At 37.0% G+C, this 12,286-nt stretch overlaps 1 long non-coding RNA gene across 1 annotated transcript; it reads right to left on the reverse strand.

Annotated features, from left to right (window-relative positions):
* Window positions 1-5,735: 5,735 nt before the first annotated feature.
* Window positions 5,736-10,764, reverse strand: LOC106034919 (uncharacterized). The gene is made up of 3 exons (XR_001206418.3): window positions 9,311-10,764; window positions 7,439-7,538; window positions 5,736-6,130 (listed from the first exon to the last, which is right to left on the reverse strand). It is a non-coding gene; the product is annotated as an uncharacterized lncRNA (long non-coding RNA).
* Between the last annotated feature and the right edge of the window lie 1,522 nt (window positions 10,765-12,286).

Consider the following 12,286-nt stretch of genomic DNA (forward strand, 5'->3'; position numbering starts at 1 on the left):
TAGGGAGCCCAGATCACCTCTCTGCTCTGCTAATTCACTGGTTTAATGTAGCAAATGACTTAAGTATTACAAGCAGTTATTAGTAACCAAAGTCACTGTGATCTGGCCCTAGAAAAATAAAAAAGTGATCTTATCTAGGACAAGTTTTCTTCTGATCTCCGCATGATCTCCTCACTCTGGCACTCAGGAGCATGAGAACGTTCCTGCTGGTGGTTAATCCAGGAGTCAGGACTTTCTATAGTGCTCTGCCCACACTGAGGAATTTAGTGCAAGAAAGTAAAATTAGAACAAACCCTGCCACCTCCTAAATAATTTGATGAGTTTTCAACACCTTGTATTGTAAGAAACAGCCCCCTCAGAGCTTATAGAGCAGCAACAGAAAGAGACATTTTAGTTTTCTTTATATGTACCTATTTATCCCACTAAATCAAAACATAACAAAAACAACAATAACAGCAAAAAAAAAATCACGAAAACTAATTTTCACCTTTTGCTTGAAATTGCTTCCAGCTCTATTGTTTCCTACCCACACACCTTAGCAAGTAATACTCTTTGAACCATATGCTAAGGTTTGTCTCCTCTTCATGTGGTGATGCTAGTCAGCATCATCTTGTCTTACTACATGCTTCAGTGTCAGATCACAACTATTTCTACCACAGCTTTGCCCTCTCTCTCAACATACTTGTCTGACGATAACTTTGCTAATGAGAAAAAATTGGCTCCCAGTAAATAACTGGAAATATTTCTATTTACTTCAGCAGGCCTAGGATGTCATCTTTAGTTTTTCTTTTCCATTGGTGGATGAGGAAAAAAAAAAAAGCTGCATTCTTGTTGCTAATGAAATACTACTTAAGGATGACTTAATACCCTTTTCTAGTATGCAAATATTCTTTAAAAAAAAAAAAAAAAGTGTACGTTCTCCTTAAAAATATTTCTCTCCTCCCCTTTTTCCCAGTTGACAAATCTCAGATGCTCTTAAATACAATGGCCTTGCTGCTTGGAAGTAACTTGTAATATGAAAGATCAGTCTTTTTGAGACCAGGGAAGATGTTAGTCTACCATTGACTTTCTATTCTAAAGATGTTGCTAATTGAATAACTTCTTACTGCCTTTCGCCTCTTCCTTCCCATTCCCATTGCAAAGTCATAACTCTTCTACCGTCTTTCAAATTACCTACACTTTTTGTTTGACAGTCTTTTTATTTTTGAAATTCTGTTGGCATAAATTATATAAAGACAATATGGCTTTTGCATACAGAATCCACATTCTTTGTTAACATTCTCATTTTCACACCTCTAGAATAATTCTGGAGTTGTAACATATCGTTGAAGATTTTATTTATTTTTATTTTTATTTTTTTCACTGTGAAAACACCACAATTGTCTTCTTTATGTTTACTATCAGGGAAAAACAGCCACTTCCCATGTTTTTGGATAATCCACACAGAAATTTTAGCTTGGTTTAGGAGTCTCTGCACCTGCCCTTTCAACTTCTACTTTAATTTTTCCCATGTTTTTAATAGTTTTGGAGTGTCCCCTACATAAACCGGTAATCCTCAAATGGACTTGAAAGAGTAAATATAAAATCATGAGGTGAAGAGAAGCTAAAGCAAAATTCTCTTTCCCAGCTGGAGATCCCTAAGTAATGTCAGATGATTGTTTAGTGGGTGATATTGGTGGTAGGGGGATGGTTGGACCAGATGATCTTGGAGGTCTTTTCCACCCTTAATGATTCTGTGATTCTGTGATTTTACTAGTGGCAGAGATGGCTCTGCCTCTTTTCTGTTAAAGGGGTCATATCCATAGTACAAATATTAACAGAAGAAAACTTTGTGAGTAGTAGAGACAATGTTACTAAAAAAAGTCCTTTGTCCCACCATTCATCTTTACAAGAATCCATTCAGATATATCAATATGAAGGCTTATTCCAGAAGATTTTCTTTCATTTACATCTTATCAATATGAAAAGCTGGCATAAATCAAAATCTGAAAATTAGTTAGCAAGAACGACAACATCAACAAAAGTTATTAAGAAGAGGAATGCCATAAGGTCAGCTAGAATGTTTTAAAGTCATTATTGAACTAATTAATTTGAAACTTTTTTTTTTTTTTCATCTTAAAATTAAGGTGGCATTATATTTCTAGGGCAATTTCTAGAAGGAAGCAGCATCTTATGTCTGTCCTACAGGACATATGTAGCCAGTGGGTGCTATAGGCCCATTCCTGTGCTTGGTCCAAGATTATCTGGGTCCTTTCCACTATTCATTACAGAGTATTTAGCCCAGGCTTGTTCTGCCAGCCCCGGAGGCTCTGACTCTGTCCCAGCACAGATGGCAGGCATCACCCTTGCCAAGTGATACATGAGACCTTGACTCCATAAAAATCAATCTACTTTCATTTTCATAAAGCATGAAAGGTAGATTGCTTCCAAGAGCAAGCTGTTTTTATTCCTGAGCGTTCAAACCTGCAGGTGAAGAACACTGTCATTCAAAACTTTTAACAACAAACAGGACATGAACAGTCATCACAGATAGTGTAGAGCAATTATAAGAGCGATCACAATAAAAATAAAAAAAATTAAAAAAAATTAAAGCCTCCTAATAATTATAATTACTGTGCTCAACACAATAGCTTTTCATCCATTCGCTGATATTTTTTGAGTCAGCCATTCTTTGCTGTAAAACCTCTCAGCCTGAGTCTCCCTGTAGCTCCCTAATCAAATCATGCCAGCTGAGAGAACCAGGATGGCCTCCCCTCGGGGCACTCTCAGCCCCTACTGTCTGTGTCATTAGTAAGCTGTCACCCACCTTCCCCCTCCTTGGTTTCACAGGGCTGCCATCTCTGTGCTGTTTCTGCATGTGATGTCACTCAGCTCTATTAGTCTTCATACACGGCTATAAACCAAAAAAAAAAAAAAAAAAAAAAAAAGTGGAAAGAAAAAAAAAAAAGAAATACTAATATATTAATTCCAGCATGAAAAGAGGGTGAAATATTCATAATCTTCCATAGCAGCTTTAACTTACTACTGTGAGAGCCTTTCAACATAGAATACTTAACTCAATCTGTACTGGTAATTAATCTTAGATGTGGATGTGCCCTGCTCTGCTATTTTGCTATTTTAGAGGTTTGCCAATTGCTTCTCAGCTAAACTGAGCAACTTTGATCCCCTTCAGAACTTTGCAATCACATTAAGTGATAAAGGCTTTTCTTATTTCCTAAGTGCATTGTACCCAGCTTTCTTATACTTTCTGCTTTAAAAATATAGTTTTAAAGTTTATCTTCCTTACCAAAGGGAAGTATTAAAAATAAACCCTCTGTTCCTTATGGCACATCGTTGGAAACAACCTCTTAAAAAAATTACACTTCACACTCACCATTTCTACTTCCTCACAGTCATTGTCACATTTTCTGACTTTACTGACACAGAGAAGGCCTGTTAGTATTGTTAACATTGCAGAGTCAACAGAGATATGGGAGTGGGAAAGGAATTCTGCTCTTCATGCATTATCAGCAAAAGCAACAGCTATACTTCAGGTACTGTACCTTTGATTTTAACTGCAGCAAAGAAAAAGGTTACATATACTAGAACTTGACAATAACTTCTAGCATTGGTTGAAACAAATGTAAAGAAAATTTGTACTGAAATTTGGTTTCCTTCATTTTCCCTTTTAATCCCCATATATTCTAGATCTTTTTATTAGAGATGTAGGTCTGCCATAGTAACCTACATATTTATATAAACTGAATTTCATCTTTAATGACTGTAATATTATGGTTGTATTACTCTCGTCTCTTTCTGGAAAAGGTGCCTCCGATTAGAATTTTTTAAAAGCTAAGAAACTAGTATAAAAATAGTTATACCGCAAAACACTATTGAAGACACTTATTCCTTAACAACACTCAAACTATCTGATATTCCATATCAGAAAAATTATCTCTTTAACTGGGAAATAAAATATACCCTGTCATATAATCTTGGAAAGATTAGCTGACCACTAATGTGAATTTGGCAGTGAGTAGAGTTATGCAGCTGGATGACTCCAACAGTGTACGGTGGCGCTGCATAGGAGATACAGATTTGCCCAGATTGGTTGGTCTTCCACAGCTCCTTTAGGGTGCCCTGCAAAGGAGCCTGGGTACCATCATGTTAAACACCTTTCTCATAATTTTTTTTCCAGGGGACACTCTAAGCCCCGCAGTAGAAACTGACAGCCTTTGCATAGACAAGTTACCTTGCTCCCATCTGGAAGGTGGTGATTCTACAGGTTCCTGCAGCCTTCCAGGAACACAAAACAGATGAAAATCTGTTCTGGAAAAGCTAAGTAACCACTTTGTTATGGATTCATTTTCAGAGTCCTGTAGAACCATATTTTATACAAGAATGTAGTCTGCTTCACAGTCAACACATCAGCCTTCTTCCTTCAAAGCTAAGTTCTAGAAAAAGGGGAAAAATAACCTGTTTTTATCTTTTTATTTATTTATTTTTATTTCATATATATTACTGTATAGTATCAGATGGACCAATTCCAAGAATGGATTTCTAGTAAAACAAACAAACAAACAAACAAACAAAAAAAACACGTTTCTTGGTCGTTTTACAGTGCTACAATTAGTTTTCCAGAACTATTAAAGATCACAGAATCACAGAAAGATGGTTTCCCTCTTTCCAGTCTAAACAGTTCACTGCTTATTTACAAAATCAACAGAAAATTACAATTTCATGATATCTCTCCTGACATTAGGTCACAGGTTATTTCGTGTTGATACACCTTTTTTCAGGTCAGGACACTTTTTGCTTTCTGCTAATCATTTCCAACTGTGCAACATATGGCTGAATTCATGAATGACAATACAGTATTCAAATGACAATACAGTAACCTTGGGAATTAATATGTTAGCCCTTCAGAATACAAAAGAAAGAATTGTTACTCATTTTATTTCCATAGCAATTTAAGAAGAATAAGGAGAATTTGAATCAAACAGATGTAAAGCCGAGAAATGTTCAAACACTTGACTCACCATCATGATATTTTATCTCAGGAATCTCACTTGGAGCTCTTCAGTCATGGGGAAGAGGGAGAGGTGACATATTTTGATCTTAATCCTACAAGGAAGATTGCTCTTTTACAGGTTCTCTAAGTGCTTATTTTGCCATAAGTCTTCTGACAAAGTGGATAAATAGGAAGCTGTCACCTGCTTTTTGCCCATATTCCAGTGTCACCTGTCAAATAGATGATCTTTCCTATTTACCAGATACAATTCAGTATCAGTACAATGCTATATAAATGAAAAGAGTCATTCTACAGAGATGCACAGATACTTTGTTTCCATTTTTATTTTCAAATATCATTTATTCAGTATGCATTTCAGAAGCTAAAATGGTGCTTTGCATCAAAGATTACAAGAAAAGCAGCAAAATCATGACTATTAACCTTCTAGACTTAATTACCACTAGGCCATTAGAAATGAAAAGAAGTCCAGCTGTAGTAGAAAGTCTCTACCTTTATAGTTAAGCACAATTTAAAGTGTCTGAGTGGGAAAAAAAAGCCCACTTGGTCAAATCACCTCTACACTACCACATCCATGAAGTTGAGAGAGAGGAAGAGGGAGAAAAATCTCTAGATGTGATTTATCAGCATTATACAGCCATGAGAAAGAACAGTTAGTGCATATTACAAGGGCCAAATACATCATTCAGAATATTATCCCATACATATTCAGATAGAACAGTTGGTTGACAGAAGAGTTGTAAAACTTCAGCATACTGAAATGGCTCTCTATGAAATGTATTACTAGAGATTTTCCACAGTTTCTTGCACAGAATGAATGAAAACATTTTCCTGATGGGAAAAGAAGGTGATGTCTGCTGTTGGAATTCCTCATTTTGAGTGTCCTCATCAGATGCAACACACTATACATGAGTAAGGAGGCAGGAGGCACATAAGGGCTGGGGACCATCCACAAATGGACGTCCTCATGGGCTGTTGGTTCAGCCTGGAAAACCACAAAGGCTCCAGCATGGTCAAGAGTACGGTCCTGGAGCTCCAATCCAGCCTAAACCTTAGGCTTCCATGCACCTGGCACTAGATTCCAGGAGATTCACGCGTTTTCACCTGTTGTGCTAAACATACCTGAAAACATGGTTCAGAATGTGAAAGTGTATTAGCAACATTAGCCAGCCAGCTGTCTTTTCAGACAATAAGAATTCAATAAGAATTTTATTACTTAAGTGAAGTATTTAGGAACAGTTGGTTGTGTTCTACTTAGTTTTTGTACTGAATTAAATATATGTTGTTTAACACCAAGAATATAGATATGCATTAACAGAAATCTTGGTATATTTCTATTGACATCACCACAGTAGAGATGGACAAGAACCCATTTGCTAGGTACCATATAAAAATCTTGAACTAAATGATGGTTCCATTGAATATAATCATGTGGCAACATTACTGAAATACAGGAAGAGCTTAATAGCACAATTGCCTTAAGTTGCATATTACAAAGTAGCCATTGTTTGACATGGATTTTAAAGCAAGGAGAGATTATAATGTCATATAGGCTAATAAGCAATACCCTCCATGACAGTATATTCTGTCTAAATTTCCCTACAGTAAAGCAGTGGTAGTAGTTAGGCGGCTAACCTATCCTAAGGAACACTAATTCTCTATGGGCCACTGACACTGTTCTGGAAAGAAAACAAGGTGCTACCATGACCTATATGCAATATAAAGAAATTAACTGGGTCAACGTAGCCAGATTAATTTTGTAGATGTTATCCTTGCTGTAAAGGCTTGGGTGGGTGTCTGGAAATAAAAGAAAATAAATAAAAAAGGAAACAAGAGGACCCCAACTCAATGCTAATGTGAGCAGAGGAAAATTTCTTCCCAAGATCAACTCTGTTCATCATGAGTATGTGACCAAGTGGAATTCCCTAAACACCTAAGAAAGATCCTCTAGAAGCCCTCAGGACATAAGACTCAAAGTTCTACTTAGTATGAGAGAGAGAGATTGAGAGATTGAGAGAGAGAGAGCAAGAAAATTTATCTGGACAGTTGCATCTAAGGAAAAAAATCTTCTGTGCTGGGTTTGATTGGGTTGCAGTTAATTTTCTTCACAGCAACCCATATGGTGCTGTGTTTTAGACTGGTGACCTAAACAGTGTTGGTAACACACTGGTGTTTTAATATTGCTGAACAGCACTTGCAAGCATCAAGGCCTTCACTGTCTTGTGATCAGTTGTATCAAAATTTATATTGTTAAGTTTTAATTGATCGTATATTTTTTTTTCTAACATATTATTTAGTTACTGTAACATCTACTTGTTTACTACCTTACACTACGCTTTTGTCATCATCTTCAAATATTAGTAAAAAATATTTTGTGCCCTCAGCCAAAGCCTGATAAAAATACTGCATAGTCTTGGATCAGGAACTTACTCTTAGAGATTCTTAATTTGAGACATCAGTATCCTCAGCATCCTTTGAGGTCTCCCTTCCAACAACTTCATTTTGGAAGCCATAAGTAAGCTGACACCCTCTGTGGAGAAATACCAGATGCTCATTATTTCAGTTTTCTAACAACTCTCGTTAGTTATAAAGTCTAATAAAGTTAGACTTTATAGTCTATAGAAAATTAGTTATTTATAACTAATTAGCTATAAAGTCAAATGTCACAAAGTAATCAGAATACACAGCATTTAACAGAGTAACCTTTATCAAGCAGATCTGTACAGATCTAATCTGTAAAACTCCAAAACAGGAAAACACAAATGGTGTGGAATTGGGGAGAATTAGTTTCATAGGTGTTACTACAGACTGTATGTGATACCAAGGACATGCCCTTAGCATTAAAGCCATCCACAGAAGCAGAGGTTTCTTCTCTTGGGTGTTAGGGATGGTTTTTAATGGACCAATCTGTCCTGTTCCACCCTGAGATTTGGTAATCTGCCTACAACCTGCAGTTCATCTCAGTTTTTCTAGTCAGACCTCTAGTGCACAAGAAATCTGAGCCCTGTAAATCTGAGTTGTCTGTGAGTCTGAATCAGTAACAGTTTTTCCACCAATTTTATCCTCATAGAATATGTCATAGTCACTATCCATGAAATCCTAGTCAGAAAAAAAGCATCAATCAAGTTTACTAACACTGACCCCATCATATTTCATCTGTTCCTAGACATCTCCAAAGCACCTTGATTATTATATACGCTCTTGGCGTTAGCAATAGAAACCACTACAAGTGCAGCTGTACATTATATGGCCCTTAGTGCTAGGATCTAATAGATGTCAGCTCCTGTGGTTTTGTGATTGCTCTATTGTCTCCTCTTTACCAGATACTTTAAAGCCTTTCTGACTCTCTGATCTAATCTGTCCCTGGCCCATCTGTCATAAAAAATTGAAACATCTGTGCCTGTAATAAGAGCTTTCCTTTTGTCGAAGATTCCCCATTCTTTACAAAACCAAGAATCATCCCTCCCAAATATCACTGAATTAATTTTGCCAACAGTGCATCTCCAGTGTCTGCTCTCTACCTTTGTTCACTTAAGGGACAGGTGTTCCCATGGATACTTATCCTTTTCTGCTCCCTCTCCTAAAATTAACACATCCCAGGACCTGTGGAAAATTTTGTTGATTTTGTTTCCACCAAACAAACAAACAAACAAAAAATCTCATGAAGCTTTTGATTCTCATTCCTTTGTCCTTTTGATGTTACTGCCATTTTCTTCTGTATGGGAAAAAGGACAACCCACTATTCTCATTTTGCTTACAAGAACAGTTATGTCAAATAGCAAAACACTGTGAAAGCTGCAAGACATACAGAAGGAGATTGCTTTCTTTTTCTTATAAGAAAAAAAGAGAAGCTATGAATGAGTTTAAAATCATCCAAGGATTTGTTCCCTTTTAATAGCTTGTTTCGTAAACATATTTTTGCTTAAACAGGATTTGGAAGTGTCCCTTAAAATATCCTGTGGTTTCACTGTTCCACTATGATGGTTTTTCAAGGCTCATGAGTGGATTTTGCATGGATCTTAACCCTGAGGCAGAACGGAAGACATTAAAAAAAATCTAGTTAGACACCCATACCATCAAATACATGCATTTGCAATTATTTTAATTAGTTCATCAAATAAAGGTTAGTGTAGTGCTTATTAATGCTGATACCATATTATATATTCAGGTAAATGTATGTTCACTTATTTGAATGTGCAATCAGTCATAATTCTACTTTCCCTCTTCTCTTTTGGCTTTAAAAAGGGATATCAAATCCCAAACATTTTTAGTGTAATGTTATGATTGAGAAATTACACTTACTAGAGTAAAGAGACTCAAAGGATGGTTTCCAGAGCAACCACAATTCAGCCAGCTTGCACTTCATGCATCTCCTGAAGGGAAATTCTGTCTCTTGCTCACAGCTGGACCAAATCCTTACAGTTACTTCTGGCTGCAGAGTGGCTCTGCAGCTGTCTTGTCCTTTTGCAAGCTGCCACAGCTGTGTGGCAGCTGCTTTCCCTCCAACAGGGATCCAGCCACCAGCTGCAAGCTGGGGATGGCCCAGCTCAGACCCCTCTTAACAACCTTCCCCTAGCCCTAGGACCTCTCCTCGGAGCTCCCTACAATGTCATACAACACTACAGTGTCTGTGTCCTACCCCCTGCATTAAGACTCTTCTGTACCTCTACCTATGATAGAAAAGTTTGTACCCAAAGCCTTTAAATTTGCATCCTTCTCTGTGAGGATTCAAGCTGGCCCCATTCCTGCTGATACCCTGGGTGCTAGAGTCCTCCCAGAGAGCACTCAGGAGCTAAAGACTGACAAGCTGGAAGGCCAGGGCCTTCAGACTGTGCTAATTAACATAACGATGGAGGTCTTGACTCACACATATGAGAAATTAAGACCAAAATATCATACATCTACAGAACTCTCCAGTTTAACATCCATAAGAATAAGAAGTGCTCTTACTCACAACAGCCAAGCCCTCATCAAACATATCACGCCCCCAGATTTATACATCCAGCTCCTTCTGAAATAAGCAGTAAGACTGTATATCTGGAGGCTGAGTTTTGTCATGTTTACATAAATATTGACTTTTTGATTTGGTCTTGGTGCTGAGAGTTTTAAATCATTTAACTATGTGATTTTTAACTGCAAACCTTCTGTACCTTTGAAAGTGTATATGGCAGATTAAAACTGGCTATTATATTGCCTGGTATTAAAACAATTACATTTTAAGATATTAATATAGGAATAAGAATGTTATCCCAGTGGAAATTTATACCATTATAAAATAATCTTTAAAACAAATTATAATTTTGGAAACCATACCATCCCTGTTAAACCTACTGACACATGAGGCCCAAGTGGCCTGGGTACTGTCACCCCACGTTTTTCACATGTTCTCAAATCTTGTTTGGGAGTGTCTGGTTTTGAACTAAATTTAGTAAGACTCAGGACTGTTGATAAAAACAATAGGACCAATTCTTTTTTAACTGACTCAGCAGCAAAGTTCTTGATGGGAATTTGGGAAGAACAGCTGATGTTTTCCACAAAGCAGTGCAATGGCCTTAAACAAAGCAATTAAACATACAACCTGAAGCAATTAGAATTCCTTGTTAAGAATGTTTCCATAGTGTTGAAGCAACAGAAATAGAACAGAGGTAATGTGAAAAAAAAAAGAAAAAAAAGAAAGAAGTGTGCGGGGGGGGAGTAGTCTCACTTCTCATTTTGATAAGATAAGGAAAATCGGATAATTTTATAAGGAAAACCTTTATTTTTCAGAATAAAGTTCTCAGGAAAAAAAAAAAGGTTTAGAACAAATAACATCTGAACATATTAAAAAATCAGAAAAATATTAGCTTAGCTGCTAGACATTATTTATTGTTTTAGAACACTCATACAATGTCTGTTATAGTAATCTGACCTTATGAGCTTGACAGGACTAATAAAAAAAAAAAGTTATTATTTGAAACATTGATTTTTTAAAAAATACTGATGTTATAAATCAGCATTCTGAAAGTTGCTTGTTGAATCCCATACAATTAAAAATAAACAGTGATGAAGAGTCTACTTACAGTGGAGCTTATAATGTCATCTCTATCCTGTGTTCGAACAGCGACCCATCTTCCATTCCCAGTTTCACAGAATCACAGAAGTGTTGAGGTTGGCAGGGACCTCTGGAGGTCATCTGGTCCAACTCTCCAGCTCCAGAAGGGCCACCCAGAGCAGGTTGCCCAGGACCATGTCCAGGTGACTTTTGAAGGTCTCCAAAGAAGACTCCACAGTCACTCTGGGCAACCTGTGCCAGTGCTCTGTCACCCACACAGCACAGAAGTGCTTCCAGATGTTTAGACAGATCCTCCCATGCTCCAGACAGTACCCATTGCCTCTTGTCCTGTCACTGGGCACCACTGAAAAGAGCCTGGCTCCATCCTCTTTGCACCTTCCCTTAAGGTATTTATACACATTGATAAGATCCCTCCTGAGCTTCCTTTTTTCCAGGCTGAACAGTCCTCTCTCAGCCTCTCCTTATAGGACAGGTGTTCTAGGTGACCTCCATTGGATTCTTTCCAGTATGCCCACATCTCTCTTGTACTGGGAGGCTCAGAACTGCACACAGTAATTCAGAGGAGGCCTCACCAATGCTGAGTAGAGGGGAGTATAGTTTATACAACTGAAACTCTTACACAGTTATACAACCAGAAAAAGGGGATCATGTGCAGATCTGAATCGATGCCTTCTTCCTTACTGCTCCAAAATTTTTTTGATATTTCATCATTTTCTCTCTCTTTTTTTTTTTTTTTTTCATTTTGTCAATAAGGTTACAGGTTCCTGGAGTCAAGAATTAGATATTTATTATCTGTGTAAACATGCTCAATACTGCTATTAGATGTTAAATAACAAAATTCAGATGTGAGAAAAACAAACAAACAAACAAACAAAAACAATAAAAGTCATGCAAATATTTTGTTCCTCTCTCTGGGATCAAAATTTGCTTGAGAATTTGATCTGGGAAGCAGCTGAGCCCTCTCATTATCTAAAGGAATCAAGAAAGTGTCTTTAGTCAGGATAGCTTATATGCATTGAATTCAGTTCAGTTACAGTATATAAAACATTGTTTAAACTTAACATAATTTTCTACAAAGAGTAGGCCCATAAATTTGTTTGAATTCTCGACTAAGTCAAAGGGGAATATTTCCTCTTTTGTAATAGAGCCCTAACATCTCAGTCCTTTTGTGATAAGATATGGAAGAATGAAAAATTTACATACATATGCAGATATAACGAAAGTAT

This window comes from Anser cygnoides, chromosome 2, assembly GCF_040182565.1.
Source record: "Anser cygnoides isolate HZ-2024a breed goose chromosome 2, Taihu_goose_T2T_genome, whole genome shotgun sequence".
NCBI classification, from domain to species: Eukaryota; Metazoa; Chordata; class Aves; order Anseriformes; family Anatidae; genus Anser; species Anser cygnoides.